The 10,174-nt window shown below is 38.6% G+C and overlaps 1 pseudogene; it reads right to left on the bottom strand.

Annotated features, from left to right (window-relative positions):
• Positions 1-3,443: 3,443 nt before the first annotated feature.
• Positions 3,444-3,919, bottom strand: LOC124984444 (succinate dehydrogenase [ubiquinone] cytochrome b small subunit, mitochondrial-like; annotated as a pseudogene).
• Between the last annotated feature and the right edge of the window lie 6,255 nt (positions 3,920-10,174).

Genomic DNA, 10,174 nt, shown 5'->3' with positions numbered 1-10,174 from the left:
TCCCAGCAGTTTTGGAGAAACTGAGTTTAAATGACTTTGGACTCTTAAGGGATATTAATCAGACAGCCGAAGGCCTGCTTCACTTCATAGTCTTAGAGTTCAGAAGAGCATTCTGGGCTACAGTCAAGAATTGGTGAGCTATTCATAATAAGGTAAGAAATGAAGATGTGGATAGGATGAAACCAAGTCTGGAGATGGTTGAGTGAGGTGGTAAGAGAGGCTCTCATCTTGAACTCCAGAAGTTAATGACTGAGCAAAAATCAAGGGCAGGGCTGGGGCTGTAGCTCAGTGGTAGAGTGCTTGCCCCGAATGTGCAAGGCACTGGGTTTGATCCTCAGCAACACGTAAAAATAACAAATAAGATGTGTGTTCATCTACAACTAAAAAATATTTTTAAAAAAATCAAGGGCAGATCATGGAAGATAAAAATTTGAAAACTCTATGAACATCACTAACATAAAATCCACAAGTTAGCATAATATTGTTTATTATTTGCCTTACACACTTTTGTAATATTCTCCCCTATACTTTTAGCTGCATGATCTTTATTGTAACAAGTTAATTGAGAAATAACTTAGGTCAAATAAATTGCATCCATTTAAAACAATTTGGCGAGTTTGGGCAGTTGTCCATACACCATAGCACACTCAACCTTTCTACCACCCCCTGAAGCTTCCCTGTGCTCTCTGCCATCCCTCCCTCTCTCTGTCCCTAGCCACCCATCTGGAGCTTGGTCAAAATGGAATGATCCAGGATGCACCCTTTTTTGTCTGGCTTCTTTCACTCAACATCAGGATTTTGAGATTTACCCGGGTTGTCATGTGTATAGGTACTTTGTTTCTTTTTACTGCTGATCAGTCTTCCAGGTGTGGATGCATGTCATTTTGTTTATGAACTCACCTGTTGATGGTTATGTGGGTTGTTTTAGCCTTGTGTTCTTATGAGCATTTCTATCATGAAAGAGAGCTGAATTTGCTCATACACCTTGTCTACAACAATTGAAATCATATTGCTTTTCTACTTTATTACCATGATGAATTGTAGTGAGTGATTTTCCAGCTTTGAATTCCAAACTTTGAATTCCAAGCTGGTGCATTCTATATAATTTTAGTTATAATTAAAGCTACCATGATGGGTAGATATTGGATTTTATTTGCCATACCCATTAGGAAATTACACACTAACATAAAATCTAGAAATTGGAATCATATTATTATTTGCCTTAAACACTTTTATAATACCCTTTCTATCATTTTAGCTGTGTGATCTTTGTTTTATCAAATTTATTGAAGGATAATCTATGTCAAATAAATTGTATCCACCTAAAACAACAACTCCGTTGTGATGTGAATTTCTGCTTGATCTTTCTTAGTGGGTATGAAGTGTTATCTCCTTGTGGTTTATAGTTTGCATTTCCCTAATGATTAATGATATTGATAAGGATTTTAATGAGCTCATTGCCCATTTGTATATCTTTTTCAAATCTTTGTATGCTTTTAAGTTGAATTGCCTTTCTATTGCACTGGGAGAGTTATTTGTATATTCTTCCTATGTCTATTATCAAATACATGATTTGCAAACATTTTCTTCCATTTCATGGGTTCTTCATTCACTTTCTTGATGTCATCTTTTGAGGTACAAAAAAATTACATTTTCATGGGTTCCAGGTTATATACTTTAGCTTTTGTCACTTGTGCTTATGTGTCATATCTAAGAAATCACTGTTAAAGGGCACAAGGATTTTTCTACTTTTAAGAATCTTATGGTTTGGGGGCCAGGGCTGTGGCTCAGTGGTAGAGTGCTTGCCTTGCACATGTAAGGCACCGGGTTTGATCCTCAGCACCACATAAAAGTAAAGATATTGTGTCCATCTACAACTAAAAAAATATTAAAAAAAAATCTTATAGTTTTAAGCCAGGCATGGTAGTGTACATCTGTAATCCCAGAAACTCAGGAGACTGTGTCAGGTGGATCAAAAGTTTAAGTCCAACCTCAGCAACTTAGTGAGGCCCTAAGTAATTCAGTGAGACCCTATACCACAGGTTGTAGACTGCTCTTTCCTGGTTGAATTAATTGTCTTGATACTCTTGTTAAACTTAATGGTCTTTGTTTATTTTCTCAACTGTGTTCTCTGTTTCTGCTCTTATCATTTTTTTAAATTAGTGCATTATAATTATACATACTAGTGGGATTCATTGTGCCATAATTGTACATGCACATAACATCATTTGGTGTCTCATTCCCCAGGACCTTTCCTTTCTCTTCCCTTCCCTTCTCCCTCCCCAACCCACTGGCTCTGCTCTAACTGACCTCCCTTCTATTATTATCAGTTAGTGCACTATCATGTTGTATGTGAGTGGGATTCCTGGTGGTGTATCTGCACATGGACAGAGCATCGTTTGCTAGGTCTTGCTCCCTGGCACTTCCCTTTGCTCATGCCTCTGCTTTTATTTCTGTTATTCACTTTCTTCTACTTACTTTGGTTTTATTTTGCTCTTCTTTTTCTTCTTCTTTTTTTTTTTTTTTTTTTTTCCGTGCTGGGGATTGAACCCAGGGCCTTGTGCTTGTGAGGCAAGCACTCTACCAACTGAGCTACATTCCCAGCCCCTTCTTTTTTTTTTTTTTTTAAAGAATGTAGAATACATTTTTTATTATATAACATTTTATTTAAATTTTTTTTTCTTTTCATGACATACATTTTCTTATTACCAATTCCCACAGTGGGAAAATAATTTATTATTTTTAGTTTTATATATGTGGACAGATTATATTAGGACAAGTAAAACACATTTGAGGATTAAATCTGCTTAGAATTTTTAATATTCTGATATGTCTACAAGGAAGACATCGTCTCTAACTGGAGCATCTCTAAATTCAGAAGCTCTCCAATCTTTCCTTCCTAGGATTTAGAAATCTGTAATCTGAGATTTTAGCATCTCTTAATTTCCTAATCTTAAAGTTTCCCTAGGACATAAAACCATCAGTAGCTGGTATCAACTGAACAGACAGGGCAGTTTCCAAAATTAAACACTAATTTTTTGCAAAGTCTTTACTCAAGAGTTAACAATCTTTTCCTTTGTCCACAATGCCAAGACAAATGCAGAAATATGATCATATATTGATAATAATAAAGCTGAATTCTCTTTAAGAGGCTGACAAAAGGCAAAAGCTCATATGGAAAGTTTAGTTATACTGTAAGTCTCATGAGCTTGAAGACAATCCATTAACTCACTAGAATGTGGAACTGGGTCTCAAAACTTCTTGGATAGACTTCCTCCCAAACTTTTTCCTGAACAATTAATTCTAAAATAAGCATATGATTAGGAGAAGGTTTGTCCACCAATGAACTTATCTGTTATTTTCTCTCATTGCAAGTTGAATGGCTTGACAGAGCAGAGGCAAAGAGGCATACAATCAGTTCTTAAGGTTTTAAGTCACAAGGGTCAAAGCTCCCACAGCATGGCAACAGCTTTGCAGATGCCCATATTGTGATAGTTGAAATAACAAAGCCCAGCAAAGGTTAAAGCTGAGAGTGAAGAAGCCCTGCCTTGGCAGCTTTCTGCAGTGCATCCCCAGGAACATAGTCAGTAACAACTTGTCCAAGGCCCCAGTGACTATGGAGAGTGAGGACTGCAGCCAAGGAGTAGTTCATTGCAGAGCAAGGATTCAAATATGCAGCTGGAAGCAGGCCCAGGAGCAAAACCCTGACAACCCTCTCACTAGTCCAGTGAAGAGATGCAGCCTTGGAACCAGAATAGCGGTTTGGTGACAGGTGAATGTGCTGTGTTCCACTCCATCCTGGTGTAGGTCAGTCTTGGAGAAATGTGGAGACAAGAGCAGGTCTGATCACCGGGGTTTGGAGGAGAACTTGCCCTCCTTGAGCACTGCAGAGGACACCCAGCCTCAAGAGAACTGCCATCTTGCTTTTGACGGTTCAAGGTTGTCCATCAACCAGCTTCTTTTTCTTCTTGTGGTGAATCACTATGTTGCTAGTCTCTAACCTTTTTCCTTTCCTAATATAAGCATTTATTTTTATTTATTCATTTATTTATTTTTATTCATTCTAATTAGTTATATGTAACAGCAGAATACATTTCAACTCATTGTACACAAATGGAGTACAATTTTTCATTTCTCTGGTTGTACATGATACAGAGTCACGCCATTCATACAATCATACATGTATATAGGGTAATAATGTCTGTCTCATTCCACCATCTTTCCCACCCCCATTTAAAGTTACTATAACTTGTTCTTGAGGCACTGTTTACATTGAATAAATTTTAACTTTTTTGTTTTTGTTGTTGATGGACCTTTATTTTATTCATTTATTTATATGTAGTGCTGAGAATCAAACCCAGTGTCTCACACATGTGAGGCAAGCGCTTTACCACTAAGTCACAACCTCAGCCCTTAACTTTTTATTATCATTTATTTCAAAGTATTTTCTAACTATTCATGTGATTTCTTCTTTGATCCATTAATTATTTAGAAGTGAATTATTTTATTTTCAAATGTTCATAGCCTTCCTATTTTATTGTTTGTTATTCATTTCTAATTCTGTGTTGATTAGACAACATACTCTGTGTGACTTAAACTCTCTTAGATTTATTGAGCCTTATTTTATGGTCCAACATATGGTTAATCTTGGTCAACAAACCACATGTACTTGACGAGCATGTGTATTCAGTAGCTGTAAACTGGCTGGTATAGTGTTCTATAAATACCAATTAAAGGGGTTAGTCATGTTGCTTGGTTCATCTTTATTGAATTATCTTTAGTGGTTCCATCTGTTTCTAAAATATTGTATTCATTTTCATCTGATTGTGGATTATTTATATCCATGTTTTCTTCAGGGATATTGATGCTCTGTTATTAGACACCTACACATATACGATGCTGTCTTCCTCATGTTTTGACAGCTTTATCCTTGCAGTATCATTCTTTGGCACTTTTTATTTTGAGACAGGATCTCACTAAGGTACTTAGGGCCTCACTAAGTTGCTGAGGCTGGTCTCGAACTTGTGATCCTCTTTCTTCCAAAGTTGCTGGGATTACAGTCATGAGCCACATGCCTCATTTATAATACTGGTTCTTTACCAAAGTCTACTTTGTGAAACCAGCATAGCTATTCCAGCCTTCACTATTTACATAGTATACCATTTTCTGTCCATTTACTTTCAATTTACTTGTGTTTTGTATTGAATATGCATACTTTATATACAACATGCATTTAAATGTATTAACTGACATTACATACTGTGGGTTAATTTCTTCCTTTTGATTGGAATATTTAAAATCATTAATATTTCAAGTAATTATTGATGTAGTTGAATTTCAGTCTACCATTTCATTATTTGTTTTCTCATTAATTTTTATTCACTTTCCTTTCTGTTCTCTTTCTGGCTTTCTTTTGGATTATTTTGAACATTTTTTGAGATTCCATTTTAATTTCTTTTTCTAAAATATTTTATTTTAGTTGTAGGTGGACACAATACCTTTATTTTATTTTTATGTGGTGCTGAGGATCAAACCCAGGGCCTCACACATGCTAGGTGAGAGCTCTACCTCTGAGTCACAACCCGAGCCCCTTAATTATTTTTAAAAATCTTTTTAGCCATATCTTTTTTCATGGTTGCTATGGAGATTAATATCTACATCCTATTATTTTCACAGTTTGCTTAGAGTTAGAATTGTATCAGTTCTTGTAATATGTGGAAACTGTATAGCTATATCAATATTGACATATCATCTCCACCTGCATTATAACTTTTCAAGACAATGTTATGACTTTTGCTTTAAGTATTTTATGTATTTTTAAAGAAGAACAAGTAGTCCTTTGTGTTTATCTTTATTATTATTATAATTTTTTGAGATACTATGGACTGAACCCAGGGCTTCATGCATGCTAGGCAAGTGCTTTACCACCAAACTAGATCCCCAGCCTTATACTTATTATTATTTTTATTATTATTTTTGGGTGTGTGTGGTGCTGGGGGTTGAACCCAGGGCCTTGTGCTTGTGAGGCAAGCACTCTACCAATTGAGCTACCTCCCCAGCCCTTTATATATATATTTTTTTATTATTAATTTTGATGATCTTCATTTCTTCATAAAGATGTTTCCCTCTGATATTATTTATTTTTAGGATGAAAATTTCCTTAGCACTTTTAATAGGAGTGATTAATTTTTAAAGTTTTCTTTTATTTGGAAAAAGTCCTTTTTGTCTTTTTAAAAGTTCCTTTTAAGAAAATTAAAATTTTTTTTATACTATCTAACCTAGTATTAATTCTATCCAATGTTTTTTATCCCAGGTTTTAGATTTTTCATCTCTAGAATTATAATTTGAGCCTTTTAAATCTATCATCTATATCTCCAACTCAGCCATGCTTTCCTCTCCTTTCTCGTACAAATGGAGTATAACTGTTTCAATGTTCAAAAACTCTTTGAGCACCTTCATATTAATTGAATAATTGTCCACATCATATCTGAGTCTGTTTCTCTTGAATCATTTTTATCCTTATGATGGGTGGTGTTTTTCTTTTCCTTTTTTTTTTTTCTTTTTTGCATACCTGGTAATTTTGTAGTGGAGTAGATGCCAGATGTTGTGAATTTTACTGTCTTGGGTACTTTTATGGTTTGGATGTGAGGTGTCCTCTGAAAGCTCATGAGCGAGACAATGCAAGAACATTCAGAGGTGAAATGATTGGGTTGTGAGAGCCTTAACCCAATCAGTGAATTAATCCCTGGATGAACAGTGCCTGGAGGAGGTGGTCACTGTGGCCCTGGCTCTGGGGTATATATTTTGTATCTGGGGAGAGGAGTCTCTTTCTGCTTTCTGATCATCATGTGAACCCCTTTCCTCTGCCACATTCTTCTGCCTTGATGTTCTGCTTCACCTTGAGCCCTGAGGAATGGACCTGGCTGTCTATGGACAGAGACCTCTGAAACCATGAGCCCCCAAATAAACTTTTCCTCCTTCAAATTGTTCTTATCAGGTCTTTTAGTCACAGCAGCCAAAAAGCTGACTAAAACAGGCACCAGAGATTTTTGTCTTCCATTAAAAATTCAGCATACTATAGCCATACATGCATACTGATATTTATAGCAGCACAATCACAATAGCCAACCAGTGGAACTAGCCTTAGTGCCCATGGATGAAAGAATAAATAAAGAAAACATTATATATAGTTTTATATGGTTTTACTCACCCATAAAGAAGAATGAAATTATGTATTTGCAGGAGAATGGATGGAACTTGAGAAGATTATGCTAAGTGAAATAATCCAGACTCAGAAAGTCAGGGTTTGAATGTTTTCTCTCATATGTGGAAGCTGGAGAGAAAAGAAAGGGTTTTAAAAAGGGGGATCTGGTGAAAAATAGATGGAAGAATGGTAGAGCAGAATCAAGGATCAAGGGGGAGGGAGCAGGGGAAGAAAAGGAAAAGAACTAGGGAGTGAAGTTGACCAAAGGATGCTCCAGCATGTATGAGTATATCACAGTGCATTCCAACTTTATGTATAACTATAATGCACCAATTAAAATAAATAAATAGAAGGAAGACCAATAGAGTGGAGGAAAGGAATTGGAGGGCGGGGAGGAGAAGAGGGAGAAGAAATCCTGGGGATTGAAATGGAGCAAAACCATGCATTTATGAATAGGTCAAAATGAATCCCACTGTTATGTGTAATTATAATGTACTCATAAAAACATTTTTCAAGTTCTTGAGTGTTTTGCTGGGATTCAGATATGCCACTTGGGAACAGTTGGATTCTTTTGAATCTTGCTTTCAAACCAGGTGGGACCACAGCATTCTACAGTTTGAATTTCCCCACCCCTGGGGCCACATCCTTCTGAGCATTGTGCCTGATGCCCCAGAATTCCGAGACCTTTCCACTCTGACAGGTGAGAACACAACCACTCCCGGCCCCGGAAAGGATTGCTTGGCCTGCTCCTTCCCGGCAGCCCTCTTCCTGTCCTTCAGTAGCTGCCACATGGCACTCTGTGAAGCACAGGGGAACCCTCTGCAGGTGTCTGGAGCTCACTCCGGGCAGTGCTTCCTCCTCTGTGGAGCCCATTCCTAGCCAGGATTCTGCTCTTTGAATTCTGTTTCTCCCGACTCTTGAGTTCTGCCCAGCCCTGCTCCCAGCACCATGTCCTGGAAACTCTCCTCAGCACTGAGCCAGGACAGTCATGGAGCTCAACTGATATCTTTTCTCAGGGGTCACTTCCTGGGCTACCTGTTGTTCAATGTCTGAAAATTATCATTTCATCTACCGCATTCAGTTTTTCAGTTTTCTAAAGTGAGAGGGTCAATCTGACCCTTTTTACTCCATGGAACTTTCTCACCATCCTTATTTAGTGATTTTTCACTGCATGTAAGCTTCTAGGTTGACAGCTTTGGTTCCCCTCAACCCCCACACTTGAAAACTCTTGCTCCCTATTCTTCTGCCTCCATAGCTTCTGCTGAGAAGTTTGTGGATGTTCAAATGATTGTTTCTCTGTGCATTTGAAGGCTTGAGTTTCTTTGGCTGCTTTGAAGACTTGTTTGCTGAAGAACTCTGGCTGTTCCATGGAGAATGGAGTGTTAGTTTTCCATTGCTAAAACAACTTTATAAGTTGAGATAAATCAACTTATAAAGAGGAAAGTTTTATTTTGGCTCATAGTTTCAGAGGTGTCAGTCCATGGTTTCTTGACCATGCTGCTGTTAGGCCTGTGGTGAGGCAGAACATCATGGTGGGCATGCATGCTAGAGAAAGTTGCTCATCTCAGAGTGGCCAGGAAATGAAAGGGAGAGGAAGAGACCTGGGTCCCAATATCCTCCTCATTAGCACGGTCCCAGTGACCTAGCTTCCTCCTACCAGGCCCCAACCTCTTAAAGATTCCACCACCTCCCAACAGCACCACAGGCAGGGGACCACTCCTTCAGCACATGAGCCTTGGGGGGGACACATACCAACCATAATAAGTACTCTGGAGCAGAGCAAAGGAGAAATGAGGGGGAACAATGAGGAGGTGATCACAGAGCGTGACACAGAAGGTGACACAGGCTTGATTACACTGGAAGCAGGTGAGGTGGGAGAAGAGAGTGTTGAACTGCGTGTTAGAGTAGGATCCACAGGATTTGGTCAGGGACAGCATGAAGGAGCCAAGGACTGGGGTCAAGAATAGCTATCTGGTTTTTGGAATGAGCAACAGAATATGCTTAAAACTATGGAGGTGGAAAAGACTAGGAGGAGCAAACTCGCGTGGGGGAGAGGACTTCCAGTTTGGGACCCGTCCAGCATGTGACAGGTAGATATGAGTCATATGCTATGGTTGGGAGTTTCTTAGGTCACTGTGGCACTGTCCTTGGAAAAGATTGGAGTAATTCTGGTGGAACCCTGGTTAGCTCTCTTAAGAGGATGTTATAAAAAGAGCATGTCTAGCTCTCCCTGCATTCTGGCCTCTTGCCATGGGATCTCTCTCTCTCTCTCTCTCTCTCTCTCTCTCTCTCTCTCTCTCTCTCTCTCTCTCTCTCTCTCTTTCACACACACACACACACACACACACACACACACACACAGAGCTTCCACCATGATGCCATATGCCATTAGGCCCTTATCAGAGATCAAACCAATGGAGCCACTTAATCTTGGACTTTCAGTCTTCAAAACTGTGATTTAATAAACCTCCTTTCTTCATAAGTACACAGCCTTGGATGTAGTGTCATAGTATGGAAAAATGAACTGATGCAATATACTAACTAGTTCAGAAGAGAAAGCTAGACCCCATAAATAACTCTGGGGGAGTCATGCATGGCAACACATGCCTGTAATCCCAGTGACTCAGGAGGCTAAGGCAGGAGGATTGCAAATTTGAGACCATCCTCAGAAACTTAGCAAGATGCTGTCTCAAAATAAAAAAATAAAAAGGACTGGGGGTGTAGCTCAGTGGTAGAGAGCCCTGTGTTCAATCTCTAGTATTGGGGTGTGTGTGTGTGTGTGTGTGTGTGTGTGTCTATACATAACCCTTCTTTATCACTAAATTTAGGACCATCTGAGAGTTAAATCCAGGAATTACCAAGTGAAGATTAAATAAATATCAGTGTTGGCACAGATGAACCTGATTGGAAGCCTTTGACACTAGAGCTGGGTCCAGATGGGCTCATTAGCTGGCCCTGCACATCCAGTCT

This window comes from Sciurus carolinensis, chromosome 5, assembly GCF_902686445.1.
Source record: "Sciurus carolinensis chromosome 5, mSciCar1.2, whole genome shotgun sequence".
Taxonomy (NCBI): Eukaryota; Metazoa; Chordata; class Mammalia; order Rodentia; family Sciuridae; genus Sciurus; species Sciurus carolinensis.
This window is presented reverse-complemented; position numbering and strand designations above follow the sequence as displayed.